Genomic DNA, 16,620 nt, shown 5'->3' with positions numbered 1-16,620 from the left:
CCAGGAGGCACAGTGGAAAACCAATCTCCCAACCTATGGCTCCACAGTCAGATACGTAAATCACTAGTTGGTTTTAAAAGTCAGTTTCAAAGAACATTTTAAGGTCTTTTTGAGGCATCCTGATAGGAATTGTTCAAGTGTTACGCTATTTTGCTGTCAATCCTGCACGGCAAGGAAAGTTTTTTTTTTAGTTTGTTTCACCTGTTGCAATCAAAACTTGACTTACGAACATCCCAACCTACAAACATTTTGAGTTATGAACAGCTCCGTTCGCAAAATTTTGCTTTGACTTGCGAAGGGAAAAAAAACATGGGGAAGGCAGGAAATTTGAACATTCAATTAATTTTGGCCAGCGAAGAGGCTGCTTGTCTGCTACCTCGCTCATCCCAATGGTTAGAGAGTGTGGATACGGAGAGAGACTTCAGACTGCCTGGTACTGCCTAGTACTGTACTATACGAACTGTTTTTGTGGGGTTTTTTTGGATTTTTTAATTTCTTATTTTTGGATTTTTTTTACTTTCTTTTTTAAGACAGAGAGACTGCCTGTTCTGGTGAGTACAGTGTATTTACTGTACAGGGGTTTTACAGCTTGGGGTGGGGTTAGGTGGCTAGGTGGGGATTATGCTTCTGTGCTGGCTGTTGGTTTTAAAATCATAAAACTGTTTGCAAAGGTTTGTCTGTCTGTTGGGCTCTAAAATGGAGTTTAGACTTTGGTTTTAAAATCATAAAACTGTTTGCAAAGGTCTGGCTGGCTGTTGAGCTCTAAAATGGAGTTTAGAATTTGGTTTTAAAATCATAAAACTGTTTGCAAAGGTCTGGCTGGCTGTTGAGCTCTAAAATGGAGTTTAGAATTTGGTTTTAAAATCATAAAACTGTTTGCAAAGGTCTGGCTGGCTGTTGAGCTCTAAAATGGAGTTTAGAATTTGGTTTTAAAATCAGAAAACTGTTTGCAAAGGTCTGGCTGGCTGTTGAGCTCTAAAATGGAGTTTAGACTTTGGTTTTAAAATCATAAAACTGTTTGCAAAGGTCTGGCTGGCTGTTGAGCTCTAAAATGCATTTTAGTCTTTTGTTTGCTTGGTTTAAAATGTGTTGTAAAATGTGCGGGTTTAAAGTGTGGGTTTAGTATGTGTGGGTTTAAAATGTGTTTTAGACTCCAAACTCTCTCCCCCCCTACATTGTCTTCTCACTCTCTTTCTCTTTTTGTGCTTAAAAGTACAAACCTTTGTCTGAGAGGTCTGTATGCCCCAGTGATGACCTTCTTTCTTTCTTTCTTTCTTTCTTTCTTTCTTTCTTTCTTTCTTTCTTTCTTTCTTTCTTTCTTTCTTTGTTTCTTTCTTCCTTTCTTTCTTTCTTTCGTTCCAGTTTTCCCCATTGTTCCCTCCCTCCTTTCCTGGCCTTTTTTAAACCTAAGTTCATCTTAGGTCGAAAGAAGAAAAATTCTCCCCCTAGTGGTAAAGGACGGATTAACCGGTTTTCCATTAGTTCCTATGGCAACTAATACTTCAACTTACAAACTGTGCCTTGGCATAAGAACAAAAAACAGCCGGAACGGATTAATCAGGTTTCAGTGCATTCCTATGGGAAATGCTGATTTGACTTACAAGCATTTTGACATGAACATCTTCTGGGATGGATTAAGTTTGTAAGTCAAGGCACCACTCTATTTCCAAGATCAATATTAAATTGGCCACAAGAAAGAATCAGAGAGTATTTCCTTGCATTTTTGTGGTATGCCAGTAATGCAATATGTCAGTTAAGTGCATCAGAGGGAAATGATGAGAAGAAAACAATAAGTATCACTAGGCTGCCTAAAATTAAAAAGCGGTGCAACAAGATCCTTACAAAAAAAAATTCAAATGCTGATGTGGATATATCTGTCTCTGGGCATTTGCTTGAAGTTATCCTCTTCCCGGCTCTGACCATATCTAAATCACTGTCTAAACCCCTAGAATCTGTGAAGGTCACATTTCAGAGAGAGAGAGAGAGAGAGAGAGAGAGCCACTAGAAAGGGATGTGCCATGGTAGAATTCTCAGCATCTTTTCTGAACTACAATTTATCTGATTCTTTGAGGCAAACTTAGTCAAGTCAATGGCTCTGAAGGCATTTGTAGTACAGACATGCCACTGAGGCTGCAAGCCTATACACATGCATAAAAGCAAGCTACATTTTCCATCTGTTCTTAGTTGGATTCCTTTTATGATGTGAAGGGGAAGGGAGACCACAGTCTTGACATGTTGTCTTTTTGCTTTTATTTTATTTCTACACTAAGAAACTCATAGATAATCCAACCACATGCCAATCCAATTAGGAATTGTGTGCCTCTTGTGGGATATTCTTTGCCAACGGGTCTGTGCTTGCTAAATGTCTATCACTCTTTTTCTATGTTTACGCAGGTTACTCATCTTTCTATATTTCATGACAGCCATGTCTACCTTGTTAATGTTTTCTATCTGTCTTGCTACTTAGTTATCTGTCTCGCATCTCATACTGTGTTTATCTTTTTGTCTCCTTTTATATTCACTATTTTGCTGCATATTTCTCATCTTCTCCCATCTTCCTATTTATATTCTTGTCTCTTGCTCACTCCCACATTGAGACTTTTCATTCCATTTATCAATTTTATTTACCCCTTCCCTGCCAGTCTTTTGACTCTCTAGTTAGTAAAAATGCACATCCTTCCCCTGCCTCAATGACCTTCAGCTGCTCACGTGACCAGTGCGGCCCATTTAAAGGATGAGTTTCTGTCTAAACAGTCTCCAGGGCTGCTATTCACTGCTCAATGGTGCCAGGGCCAAAGGCAGAGCAGGAATTTCTATTCCAGTCCTTATTCATCTACAGTGCAGTGAAAGAGGGAAATGGAAGGCAGAAGGTAACACAATGATCTGATACAGGCTTTGCTGCAAGAGAAGCCATGTAGATTCCAGAAGGTTTGCATTTTAGCTTTCAGGCTGCTGTTTAAAAACTTTTAAAAGCCAAGAGTAGAAACTGTGGCCATTGCAAATAGAATGGAATGGAAATGGTGGGTTTGAGAGAACCTGGGGTGGGGGAAATCAGATTTCTTTAGTAACCTCCCATGAATCAACGAATAAATTCATGCTTCATTGGTTCATGGGGGGAGCGTCATGCTTTGTCAACTTTTATGAAGCAGGACGACTCGCCAAAATGGTGAGTAATTCCCATCTCTAATCAAGACTTCTTTCTGTTTAAACAGAAATCTTCTCAAGATTGGGGAGGTAAAGGGGGACTTGGAGAATGCAGAGGAATTAAATGAGTTCTTTGCATCTGTCTTCATGACAGAAGACTTAGGCAGAGTTCACTGCCTGAATGGCCCCTCCTGCCTAATGAATTAAATCAGATACAGGTTAAAAGAGAGGATGTTTTAGATCTAATTGATAAACTGAAGATCAATAAGTCACCGGGCCCAGATGGCATCCACCCAAGGGTTATTAAGGAACTGAGGAATGAAGTTGCTGATCTCTGAACTAAAATATACAACTTGTCAAAGAGGGAAGCTCTTTTCCCTCTCACGCAATACCAGAACCAGGGGACATCTGCTCAAATTGAGTGTTGGGAGAGTAAGAACAGACAAAAGAAAATCTTTCCTTACCCAGCATATTGTTAGTCTGTGAAACTCCTTGCCACAGGATATGGTGGTGGCATCTGGCCTAGAAACCTTTAAAGGGGATTGGACAGATTTCTGGAGGAAAAATCCATCACAGGTTACAAGCCATGACGGGGATTTATAATCTCCAGGCTTCAAAGGGAGGTACCTCAAAATGCCAAGGGCAGGGGCGGGGTATCAGGAGACAGGGATGTAGTTGTCTCGTGTCCTCCCAGAGGCATTTGGTGGGGCCACTGTGAAATACTGGGAGCTGGACTAGATGGGCCCTTGGCCCGATCCAGCAGGGCTCTTCTTATGTTTGTTCTTATGTTCTTCATCTTAAGCAATTTAGACAAAAAACAGAAGAGGAAGCTACTTAATTATCTTGAGAAAGGGAAATCTTCCCTTGCTGCTCAATTTTGGAGGGGAAGATTTGCATTTCTTTTTAATGTTTCCTAACTGACACAGCACATTAGAGATGCTGTGCATTGTGGATGCATTAGCAACCATTAAAAATAAATGCAAAACTTCGTCTTCCTTGCCCTCCAAAGTCAGGTAGCAAGGAAGTTTCTCATTTCTGAAGACTGTTAAAAGGCTCCAGGAAAGGGATGGCTGGCCAATCGCTTTGGTTCCTTCCCAGTGATCACAATAGCTGGAACCAAACCAAAATGGAGCAATCTGACCTGCACCTATAAAAAAACAGTAACCCTAAACAGAAAGCCAACAAGATGTGGCTGGGAATACTCTGCAGATGGACTGGTTCCTACAGTCATTTACGTAATGTAGTCACCAGAAAATCCCATCCCCAGAGCAGATCAAACTGTGGGAGAAATCCCAGTGTAGTTGCTTTCTGAGAGTCCCTAACAAGTGGATATATAGCATGTCTGGGTTTGCAAGTAATTCAAATCTGACTGATTTAAGTGGTTGCTAGGTTTTATGTAACCAGTGATTACCTATTTAACTAATCAAGGGAGGAGGGAGGAGCATTAAGTTTATTGGGGGAGAAGAATGACACTGGTGGAGCATAGGCTGCTATGGGAAACAAAAGGGCCAACCAATGCAAGGAGATAAACAGTTGTATAACCATAAGTATGTTTTCAGGAATCATTTCCACCCACAGGCCTGGCTAGTTTTACCCAGTCCAAAAACTGAAAGTGGAAAATATTTGGCTTTATGCTTTCAGCAGTCTCTGTTTCTAACAATCCTTTCACTCACCCTGCCCAAATTGCCATCCTGGCAGCTTCATGGCCTGGCCTAGGCAATCCCCTATGGCTTTCTCAAGCTGGTTTCATCCCACCTGGCAGATGGGCAGCCTCGGCATCTGTGCTTGACAGCCAGCAAAGATCTTCTTGCCAGTTTCAGGAGGAACGCTTGTACTGCCCAGACTTGGGGCCCGGCCAGCCTCCCAGATGGTAGCCCGGGATCTATCCACAGCTCTGCCAGTTTTAAGGTTGGAAATTTATGGGTTCTTTTATTAACATTTATCAAATTTACAGTGGTTAATTCTGGTGCCTTTGCCCACTTAGCAGAAAATAAGCTGTTAGTTTAGCTACAGTGTGTGCTTTTTTAGATTTCCGTCATGCCGCTCTACCAGGGTGGGCTTGCCTGTCTTCTCAGCTAGTAGGAAGTTGGCAATGAGCAGCTGATGATGGAAATCAATTCCTTGCATAGCCGTGCAACAGCCTGCTAAAGATTTAATGATTGTCCACGGTGTGCATTTACAAAACCAGGTCTCTACATTGCTGCATATGTACTCACAAGAAAGCAGTGCCAAACAGCCCTTTCTGTACATGTACAGTAGCCAAAGTCCATTTCTGTTGCTCAATGACTTTGTCAGGTGAATTTCTTTACACAATGTGATTGACCCACATGACTTGTGAATAAAATAGGCTCATGAACAAAGCAGTTACAATGGTGCAAGAATGGTTTAACTGGAAGAAGTAGCTCTTGGAGCATGCACTATTTCAGTACTGCACCTGGAGTTGCTTGTTGTTGGAGCAACAATTTTGCTTTTTTCCTAGCCATACCTCTGGTTCAGGCTCTCTGTTGTATGTCCCCTTCCTTTCTGTTTCACGCATGCGTGCGCGCGTGCGCACACACACACACACACACAATTTCCAGAATAGATAGATTAGTCCTACTTCTGTCCTTGCAAACTGTTCTGTCTGACTCAATGTTTGGCTTTTTGAAAACAATTAAAATATTTCCCCTTGTTAATTTACTTTTGATTTAGGTATCATCAAATGAGATAGCAAAGAAAAAGACATGGCATTCCTGGGATATTACAAATATATTGGGAAATAAAACTGTTGAGCAATTTTAACTAATCAAATCTACAGCTGGCTGACAGTGCAAAATCCCAAACCTTAAGTTACTTTGCCCTTTTAGGGAACACTGTATGAGATCTCCTCCTCCCCATCAATACCTCTGGGCTCTTCTTTTTAACAACACTACAAGAATTTTTCACACCTTATGTTAAAAACAACAACAACGAAACGCTTACTAGGAACATCTGGTGGGGTGAACAACTGGTAGTACCTACCACGCAAGGCTCTCTAAAGTTTACTGCCTAGCTGGTACATGCAGTGCAATAGACAGAATGTTAGGCTTGAACAAGGGAGAGCTCACATCAGCAATGAGCTTTGCACTGTGTGTTGGTATAGTGCAAAGGAGAGACATGCATGCATTGTTATCTGGGGAATTCTGGGAATTGTTATCCAAAAACAGAAGTCTGCACACCTTGAGTGTAAAGTGCTGGCCACTGGAATACATGTGAATAGGGACGCCAGGAAACTATTGTTCTGGGGTCCTTTCAAGGCTTTTCCTGTTCTCTAGAGCTTGTCAAAGTGGAGTAAAGGAGAAGAGTGCAAGCTTTAAAAGGGCATTTACAGTTTTCTGATTAGGAACTTGTACAGTAAGGGATGAATGGTGTGATCATCCTGCAGTATCCACAGAGGCAGCTGATATAGGTTATTGCGCTTTAAGCAATTCTGAAATCACTGGGCATGGGTGATATTAAGAGCAATGGGGACAACCAAAGGGCAAGATCACTTCCTGCGGGCCTCCCAGTACTGTATAGAATCTGCTGCATTCAGTTCCTTAGACCAGAGGACGGCAGCTTAAAGAACATGCCTCTGCTCCTTATGATTACGACAATATTTTTCAGAGACTGGCAACCCAAGCAAGTGCTCAAACTACTAGGAGAGAAAGAGCACACGATACTGCCTGCAGATTGACAAATGCAGCAAGAATGACTGTCTTAGGAGAAGGAGAAACTTCCGTTGTCTCTTGCCCTGGCTTCAGACAAGAGAGATAGCAGCTGAGGATGTGGCTTTTGGCTTTGCTGCTGGCTGGGATCAAAGAACTTGGAGAAAAATGTGAGATATGCTTGCTAGCCAAATGGATACATACCAGCAGCCTCATCCTCACAATGTTGATCCAGCCCTCCCCGCCACCCTGTACCTTACATTTATTCAAAGGCAAAGATGTCACATCCCACTGCTGTACAGTTTTTAAAACTTACATGGGTGAAATAAAGAATAGGGCTCTGTGGGAGCTTTTGCCCACAAGGATGGAACCCCTGAACCTGCATTCATAGGTTGAATTCAGAACCTACAGCTCTTGGAGAGGGGCCTGTGCATATTTAGAATTTCTGGCAGTCTGCAACTGGAAGAAGGACATCCTTAACTCACAAAAATGGTCCAATATGAGCTTCTTTCCCCTGTGCTTCATGGCACAGTGGTTAAACTGCAGAACTGTAGCCACAACTCTGCTCACAACCTGGTTTCAATCCAAGGTAGCCAGCTTTCCATCCTTTCAAGGTCGGTAAATTGAGTACCCAGCTTCCTGGGGGGGGGGGGATGTGTAGCCTGGGTAATTAAATTGTAAACCAAACAGAGAGTGCTTTGAATGCTAAGGGATGGTATATAAACAACACACTTTATGTAAATTTGCTTTCTTTGTTTGATGAGTGGTCTTCAGGACATGAGCACAGGATTCCTTTGAAGTCTGATTTCACAAACAAGGAAACAGCCTTAAGGTGCTTTAATTGCAGATGAATACTTCTGGCCTCAGCATACCTTTCTTGAATCTACCCTTCTTCATTCTACTTCACTCTTCCACTACCAAATACCTTCCCTCTATCTCATGTCAAAGTTTGACTCCAACTGATCCCCTCTTTAAGTCATCTGGCCTCCACAACCCTTTGAATTAAAGTATTTCAAGACCAGTAAGGGGCGTTTGGGTATGAGGCATGAGCTCACATATTTCTTTCAACTAAATAGATGACTGGAGAAGACTGGGAAAGGACTGGATTTTGTTGAGCACTGAAGTAGCAGTATGAAAGTCAGGAAGTTTGAAAATCAATGTGACAGTCTAAGACTAGACCAGTGGTTCTCAACCTGAGAAAACACTAATGTTCTTGGACTGCAACTCCCAGAAATCCTGGCACAGCTAGTGGTGAAGGCTTTTGGGAATTGCAGTCCAAGAACACATGGGTTACTCAAGGTTAGGAGCCTCTAGACTAGAAGAATCTGAGGCTCCGTGTCCAAGGGGAGGGGGGTCGATTCATCTTCTGCCAGAACAGCTTCATACACACTTTGCAATTCCTATTGAAATTTGTGGGGCTTACTTCTAGATCAATATCCTTAGGATCCCCTGCCTTTTCCATTCTTTCCCCCTGCCTCATCTACTGTTTGGCAACAATTTGTGCCCCCTTTCTTTTCTGCCTACTAGTTATTATTTTTACACGGAGGGCAACCCATTGCATCTGGCTAGCTGAATAAAATGCTATAGCTCATGCTGACTGCCATTTTGTATCCACAATCAAATAATATTTGCATATATATGTAGGCATCCTTCAGTCTCGAGAGACTATGGTATCGTGCTCTGTATGGAGGTCTTGGAACAGTGTCTTGTGTGGCTGAGAAGGCCAATTGAAGAGTGACAATCTCTTCCACATTGAAGACAAATCCAATCTGTCCCCTGTCCAGCTCCCTGGTTTTGCTTGTTTCGGGACTGCCTCTTTGCCTCGGTCTGCTGTACAAGTGTCTCTTCAAATTGGGAGAGGCCATGATGCACCGCCTGCCTCCAGGCTGAACGCTCAGACGTCAAGGTTTCCCATCTGTTGAGGTCCATTCCTAAGGCCTTCAGATCCCACTTGCAGATGTCCTATTAACGCAGCTGTGGTCTCCCTCGGGGGCGGCTTCCCTGCACTAATTCTCCATACAGGAGATCTTTTGGAATTCGACCATCAGCCATTCTCACGACGTGCCCAAGCCAACGTAGACGGCACTGTTTCAATATTGTTTACATGCTGAAAATTCCAGCTCGTTGTAGGACTACTCTATTTGGAACTTTGTCCTGCCAGGTGATACCAAAAATGCGTTGGAGACAACGCATATGGAAGGTGTTCAGCTTCCTCTCCTGCCATGCACAAAGGGTCCAGGACTCACTGCAGTACAGGAGTGTGCTTAGAACACAGGCTCTATAAACCTGGATCTTTGTGTGTGTCGTCAGCTTCTTATTGAGCCATACTCTCTTTGTGAGTCTAGAGAACATGGTAGCTGCTTTCCCAATGTGTTTATCCAGCTCGACATCTAGGGAGAGAGTGTCAGAGATTGTTGAGCCAAGGTACACAAATTCATGAACAACCTCCAATTCTTGGATGGAGATAGTAACAGAGGGAGGTGAGTCCACGCCCTGGCACATGACTTGTGTTTTCTTCAGGCTGATAGTTAGTCCAATATTTGCATAATGTGTGTGATTTGCATAGTTCTTTCATTTCATGGTCCTCTCTCAGAGTCCAGCTTTCCCTGGTTAATTTTTATTTTAATTATTGACTTTGAACAACCTTCCTTGATTTGCACATGTAATTCACATTAACAGACCTCTAGACTGGAGCTGGTTTGCTTTCATGTTCTGTGTCTGATCCAGCCGCTTGCAAACATCAGAGCAAGAGGAGGGGAGGGGAGGATGGTGAAGGATTTTCGAGAAGTAGCAAGCACCTTGGTAAGGATTTTTGGCTAAATAATCAGCACAGAAAGGATTATAATAATCCTCAACCCTGTGGACTATTTTGTGACTTGAGATGGGTCTTGTCAAGATATAAGGCACTGGGAATGAACTACTGGGACTTGAACACTGGATACTTTTTTGTCTGTGTGAAGCTGTTTCATGTGATGAGCTACTCAGCTGCCTGTTGTGGCATCTGCATAGGTTATTTCCTGTGCTCAAGTTGACCTGAATTGGCCCCATGCTTCTGGGCTGGCCACTGGATCCTCTTGGGCAGGAAGGATGGCAGGAGAACCTCCACTTCCACTAGAACAACAATGGTCTTCCCAAGCTCTGGCATGTTCTTATGGCTTTCACAGGAAACCTCTGACATGGTTTTCTCTCTAGTCTTCTCTTCTGATCTGCTTTTTCATCCTGCCCCTGGTCTGTCCTTAAGTCCCATGGGGCATCCTGGTGACTATGTACGTTTTCATGGTTCTTTACATATAGTTGACCATATACTGTTGCCCTTAGCCCACTTCACTGATTGTAACTAAAGAGTCTTTCTGCCTTTGCCTCCTTAAGAAGCCTTTTTGTTCCACCCCACAACTGAATGCTGTTTCTCTCTATCTCCTTCCCCCATACTAGTGTTTTTCTTCTCATACTGGTCTTTTCAATTCCTTCAGCCCAGCATTTGCTCATTTCAGCCCAATATGCACTTCCACTTGTGATGGAGTCCTACCTAACTGAGCTGTTGTGAATTCTAAGGAATTACAAAGCCCATGTTTCAGTATTTGCAGAGTGCTGCATGAAGTAAAGTACTTGTTTAAGGTCAAACTTGTTCAAGGTACTTACGCTATGCACTGCTGAGGTCTTGGGACTTGCCTCAGTGCAAATGTGGTTGGTAAGTGGCCTGTTGAACTCTCTGACTGAGTGCTAAGCGCTCCTTAGGGAGGCTTGTGCACCACCCCACTCACTTTGGAAGGGAGACCTCTGTTAGAAGTTTGGAGACTCCTGAAACTAGAAGGATATGATCTGAAATGGGGCTGGCATGCATTCATATGGTACAATAGAACAGAAGACTTCAAACATTTCGACAATCATATACTAAGGAAGGCACTCTTGTCGATGTGGAATAAAGTCAAAAACCAAATGTATATTAAGATACCACAGTGGGTAATGCCAATTGAAGCATTTGCTCTACAACATTTGAGAGAAAATAAGAAAACAGTAAGATCTAGTGAGGTTTTAAATATCGATGGTTCTATTAAAACACAACAAGAGCTAGTAGACCAAGGCACTGAAATGGATTGGTGGGCGCGAACACAACTAATATCAAGGTATACTAAAGATAAGCAACAGGGACTTTATCAAGAAAATACTCCTTTCGACTGAACTCTTTAAATCAAAAAGAAAATGCATTACATTTCTATATAATTTCTTGCTAGATTTTGAAACACAAGGTGAAGTAGTAAAAGCATGCATGATCAAACGGGCACTGAATGTAGGCCACAATATTGAATTAAACCAATGGGAACAAATCTGGAAAATAAATATAACTAAATCCACAGCATTGAAGGAGAATATATATAAAATGTTGTACAGATGGTACATGATTCCCACAACTATGGCTAAAATAAGCACTCAATTTTCAAATGTATGTTGGAAATGTAAACAGAAAGAAGGGACATTTTGCCACATGTGGTGTATGTGTAAAGAAGTCCAAATATACTGGACCAAAGGCAACCAGATACTGCTAGGGATGTTAGAAACTCCAATATCAATGATACCAGAATTCTTTTATTAAATATTTTGCTTAATACATTAGATTCTGAAAAAGAATTCTTAGCCAGCCATATGATAACAGCGGCAAGAATAGTACAGTATTCGCGAAACACTGGAAAGTGTCTGGAATACCACAAAGAGACGAACTGATAGGGAAAATACTGGAAACTGCAGAAATGGATATGCTAACAGAATGTTTGAATCCAAAAAAGAAAAAGGATCATCGGGAAACTTGGCTGCCAGTATATACAAGGCTGCAAAAAAGACAAGCTACATACGGTAATTAATAATGGGAATTACAAAATACTTGTCTGAATTTAGATTTTTCTTGAAAACCTCTCAAAAGGTCCTGGAAGATCTCTATTTCGCCCGCGCCTGCCCCGTGGGGGGTGGGAGCAGCGTGGCAAGGGTCTGGAAGGCCCCCTCGGACCCTTGCCACACTACCCCAAGCCCCCACGGGGCCAGCGCAGGCGAAATCGCCAGCTCCCAGGACCTTTTGAGAGGCTTGAAAACCTCTCAAAAGGTCTGGAAGGTCGCTATTTCGCCCATGCTCGCCCCGGGGGGGGTAGCGTGGCAAGGGTCTGGAAAGCTCCCTCGGACCCTTGCTATGCTACCCCCACCCCCCCACGGGGCCAGCATGGGTGAAATCGCCACCTTCTGGGGCTCTTTTGAAGCTTCCCAAGCCTTAAAAGAAGGTGGCGATTTTTCCCCCTCTGACCCCCGGGGGGGCAGGGTGAGTCTCTAAAGGGTCCTGGAACACACTCTAGGACCCTTTGGAGGCTCACCCGCCCCCCCACCGGGCTAGAGGGGGCAAAATTGCCACCTTCTGGGGCTCTTCTGAAGCTTTCCAAGCCTCAAAAGAGCCCCAGAAGGTGGTGATTTTGGCCCCTCTGGCCTTCGGGGGGGCTGGGTGAGCCTCCAAAGGGTCCTAGGTTGCGTTCCATAAGACGGACCTCTCCATAAGGCTCACCAATTTTTAGGAGAAGAAAACAGATTTTTTTTCCTGTTTTCTTCTCCTAAAAATTTGGTGCGTCTTATGGAGAGGTGTGTCTTATGGAGCGAAAAATACGGTAATGTATATATTTTTGTATGATAATTGGAATTACTCTTAGAACGGACTAATTAGTATTATTATGGGGGGAAACCCCGATTTGTAAGGTGACCGTTCAAATCCACCCCCTCTAAATATATCCTTATCCCAGTTATCCCCTACCCCACCTACCGCTATAAACAGAAAAATAAATAAATAAATAAATAAATAAATAAATAAATAAATAAATAAATAAATAAATAAATAAAAAAGAAGGTTGGAGATAACATTCACAATTGCATTCATCCAATTATCACCATCATTTTAAGAACAAGCTGAAGACCTGGTTCTTCAGGCAAGCCTTTCCCCCTTCCATTTCTTAGTTTTTATGTTTTATGATCTTGGACTTTCTCTATCTCTATGTTGTTGATATTATTGTTTTCATTTTTGTTATATTCTCAGACTGTAAGTCACCCAGAGTAGATTTGTTGAATCTAGATGGGCGGGGTAAAATCTAGATAGATAGATAGATAGATAGATAGATAGATAGATAGATAGATAGATAGATAGATAGATAGATAGATAGATAGATAGATAGATAGATAGATAGATAGATAGATCGATCGATCGATCGATCGATCGATCGATCGATCGATCTCCCAAGCTAATTTTGGGAATGCTTGCTTACAGTGCATGTTGTTGTGTGATCAGAGAGAGGTGACAGAAGCCTAAGGTGCAATGGATGAACTACTTTGTTCACAGCCAGGGGAAAAAATCTCACCGTTTATATGACACCACGTAGAAGAGGCCATCAAATGCCTATGTTCGAGTACTATTAAAAATGAACTGTCAGTGTACCAGTTTCGGCTTAGAGAACCATTTTCAAGAGATAACCAACCCAGGTGTTTATCTAGGAAATCTTTAGTATCAGTCCAAATTTATGTGTTTGTTGTTATCATTTTAGAAAAAAATTCAAAGAAAGAAACTTTCTAAAGTGTAGGCATGTAGCTCTCAGCCAGAGGGAAAGCATTTCATAGCTTAACTTTCTCAGGCATGCTTTATGAAAAATCAAGGAAGCAGCTATGATCAGGCAGTACAAAAAAAGGGCTGTGAGTCCACCCAAAGTCTCAGGGGAATCACTTTCAACATACTCTATAATAAACCCAGTTCAAGTTGGAACATCCTTGCAGAATTGTGTGCTTCTAACCGTTACAGGTTTGGAGATCTTTTGGGCAAACAAACAAGGAATGTCTCCAATATTCCTTTGTGGCCAACATCTATGTTTCCTTACAGCATGAGAACAGCTATAAAACTAATATGACAAATCTATGAGAGCCAGAAATGTACTGTAGAATGAATGGAGCTGGGTGCGTGGGTGGGTGGAAATCCTTGAAAATAATAAAGGGATGTGTCTGTCACATGGCTTAGCATCAGTAGGTTAGGCATGCAATTTCTTGATGTATTCCCCTGGCTTTATCTTTTGGAAATGGAGGCTGTAAAAGATGAGAGAGAGTGTCTAGGAAGAAAAAGGAAAGGGTGTGTCTGGAGAAGGAGGAGCATGTGGGAGTATATCACTGATGCCTGAAATCTGGATCTTGTAAATCCAATTGCTGTGACAAATCCCCCATTGTTTAAAATGCAGTTTGTGGTACCACAGTTGAAAAGTGGGAGTGGGAGGGCAGGTCTTTCCCTTGCTTGCAGGGTGCATTTCAAGCTATTTTCCGTTCTCCACAGTATGCTGCCCTCCTTCTCAGTTGGTGCTGAGGAAGAGAGGAAGAGATGGGATATGTCACACTGAAGGCTGTGCTGACATTGGCACTGATTTTTTTTTTTAATTGGACTCTGTTTCCCACTTCAATTACCTTCTGTAAAAGCAGCTCAAAAGTGAAGCTGTGTATATTCCTCTTCTAAAACTTCCTCCAGCTGTGCTTCTTGGAGGGCTGTCATGATGGGAGAGTCTAGAACTTACGGTCTATCAGGGTGTAATTAGAACTGACACATGGGACAGATGGTGTATCTCTCAATAAATATTGGTGGGTTGTTTTGTTTTTTACTTTTTTACAGAAAGTGCAAGTGGGAGGGTCTTTCAATCTAATTTGAAACTGGCACAGGAGAGGGTGCTTGACTCTTCAACATTTTCTCTTTCATCTCTTTTTCCACCTGAAACAGAAAAGATGCTGGGCCAGCAGCACTTAACCTTTTTGGGTTAGAGATCCCTTTCAGAATTTAATAAAAATTATAGATCTCCTTCCCAGAAAAATTCTCAAAAACACATGCTTACAGCATTTAACATACTTTTTTTTTGCATCTGGTTAAAAAAAACACCAGTCCCCTGTGCCACATGCCTTTGCCACATGACCATAGATTAAGGACCCCTCTGCTAACTCCACAAACTATTTCCCTTGTAGGGAGAAAATCACCTGGTGATCTATGTTATAAAAATGGCTGTCTGGGAAAAGGTTAAACTCATCTCTCCACACCACTTCTCTGATCAAATTCAGAGCTGTCTTCCCCCTGCTCCAGCAGCTCCATGCATCTTTGAAGTGCTGCATGCTAATGAACCAAGTGTTGGCTGGTGACAAATATTTCCAGGTGATGAATACTTCTAAAGGAGGAATAATATTATACTACACAGAAGCAGGTAGACGGTGGAAACATTTTTCCCCTCATTGCTCTTCCCCAATTCTTTCTACGGCGCCTCCTTCCTTCCCTGTCTCTGTTTATTCTCAATTCCCTTATTAACCAGGAGAAACCATATGCTAGTTTTTTCCTCCTCAACAGATCTGCAGCAACCTTTTCTTATCTGAGTATAAAGCTGCCTCCTTAGAAATGTATGCTTTTAAAAATAATGATGTTTCTACTTAAAAGTATTATTATTTGTTAAAAGACTAGACAAAGGAGCTGTTAATTTTCTTTTTGTCCCATCTTTCCTCTCATCTGGCACATAGGTTGCATGTAAAAGAACTAGGAGTACGGCTGGCTTACATTGTTTTACTCTCTAAGGAAGCCCTCCACTCACCCACAGTTGCTCCTTCCAATCTCTGGGTGTGCTAATACAATAATACCCAATTAAATGAAAAAGAATTTGTTGCTCCTTCATTGCCAATGCATTGCCAAATATGCTGCCTGAGGCAGCTCCTCATCTGGTCTGATGCTAGGCCAGACTTTTCCATATTTTCATTAATCATGAAATGGGTGGGTAGAGGCAGAATCGGCACCTGAATAGGACTGCCTGCCTGCCCTCTCAGGAACAAAAAAGAGCTTCTCCCACCCACGTACCCTATGTTGTTTTAGAGAAATTGTTGCAAGTGTGGGTGGACTGCAAACAGTTTTAAATCCCTGAGTGACCAGACATGACAGCCTGGGAAACACACCTGACAGCCGTTTCCATTGGCCAATTTAAGTCCCAGGTGGGAGCAGCTACCTGCAGTGTGATGAGTCCTGGGAACAAGGAGTGTGGCCAAAAATGGCCCACCATGCCCTCTGGCCAATGCCACTGACAAAAAGCAGCCTCAGAGATGAGTTCAGGACCACTGCTTTCCCCCATTCCCAATCCAATATTACTATGTTGTGACCCGCTTTGAGTATATTGTGTGAAGAAAGCAGCATACAAATTTCCCGATTCCAGGCTGCCTGAACTGGCATACATTTGTCAGTTACATCTTATCTAATTAGGGTTTGGGAAAGAAAGATGTGCCCCATATAAGGTATTTCCTAGTTATTCAGATGATATGATGCAACTCGTTTAACATATATATGACAGGAATACCCTGGACTACTAACACTGTTTTGTCAAGACTTAGGGTGTGATTTCAGACGGAAATAGATTGCAATTTGGACCGCTTGTGGAGCAGTCAGGTGCAATATATTTCCTGGTGTTCACACAAAGCATGTGGAAATGTGCACCAGCCTGACCTTCATCCATGCCCAAATTGGAACTTTTTGGTCCAGCTGTAGGGCTTCTGCATTTTAAGGCTGAGCTGGAGTCTTCAAGGGAAACATGCTCCTGTATGCCAACAGTGCATCTAGTTGCTGAAACACTGAATACCTCAGTGGTCTCAAAGGCATTCTCGGGGGGGGGGGGGGGGCTAAAATTTTTTAAAGGTGCACAAATTGTCCGGAATGGAATGATATCTCTCCTAACAGGCACTGGGCCTAAGCTACAGTCATGTGAAAAAGAAAGCACACCCTCTTTGAATGCTATCGTTTTAT

At 42.4% G+C, this 16,620-nt stretch overlaps 1 protein-coding gene and 1 long non-coding RNA gene across 11 annotated transcripts in view; one reads left to right on the top strand and one right to left on the bottom strand.

Moving 5' to 3' along the window:
- The window catches only part of TNR (tenascin R), a 618,967-nt gene that overhangs the window by 355,922 nt on the left and 246,425 nt on the right, over positions 1-16,620 (bottom strand). The gene's annotated exons all lie outside the window — the stretch shown is intronic.
- LOC110081674 (uncharacterized) overlaps positions 876-16,620 on the top strand; it is a 36,925-nt gene continuing 21,180 nt past the window's right edge. For both annotated transcript variants that reach the window (XR_013544632.1, XR_013544631.1), the window contains exon 1: positions 876-9,611. This is a non-coding gene — a long non-coding RNA (uncharacterized LOC110081674). The remainder of the gene's footprint in view (positions 9,612-16,620) is intronic.

The sequence above is a fragment of the Pogona vitticeps genome, chromosome 4 (assembly GCF_051106095.1).
Source record: "Pogona vitticeps strain Pit_001003342236 chromosome 4, PviZW2.1, whole genome shotgun sequence".
Classification (NCBI taxonomy): Eukaryota; Metazoa; Chordata; class Lepidosauria; order Squamata; family Agamidae; genus Pogona; species Pogona vitticeps.
The sequence above is the reverse complement of the archived record's forward strand: the minus strand, read 5'-3'. Positions and strand labels throughout refer to the sequence as shown.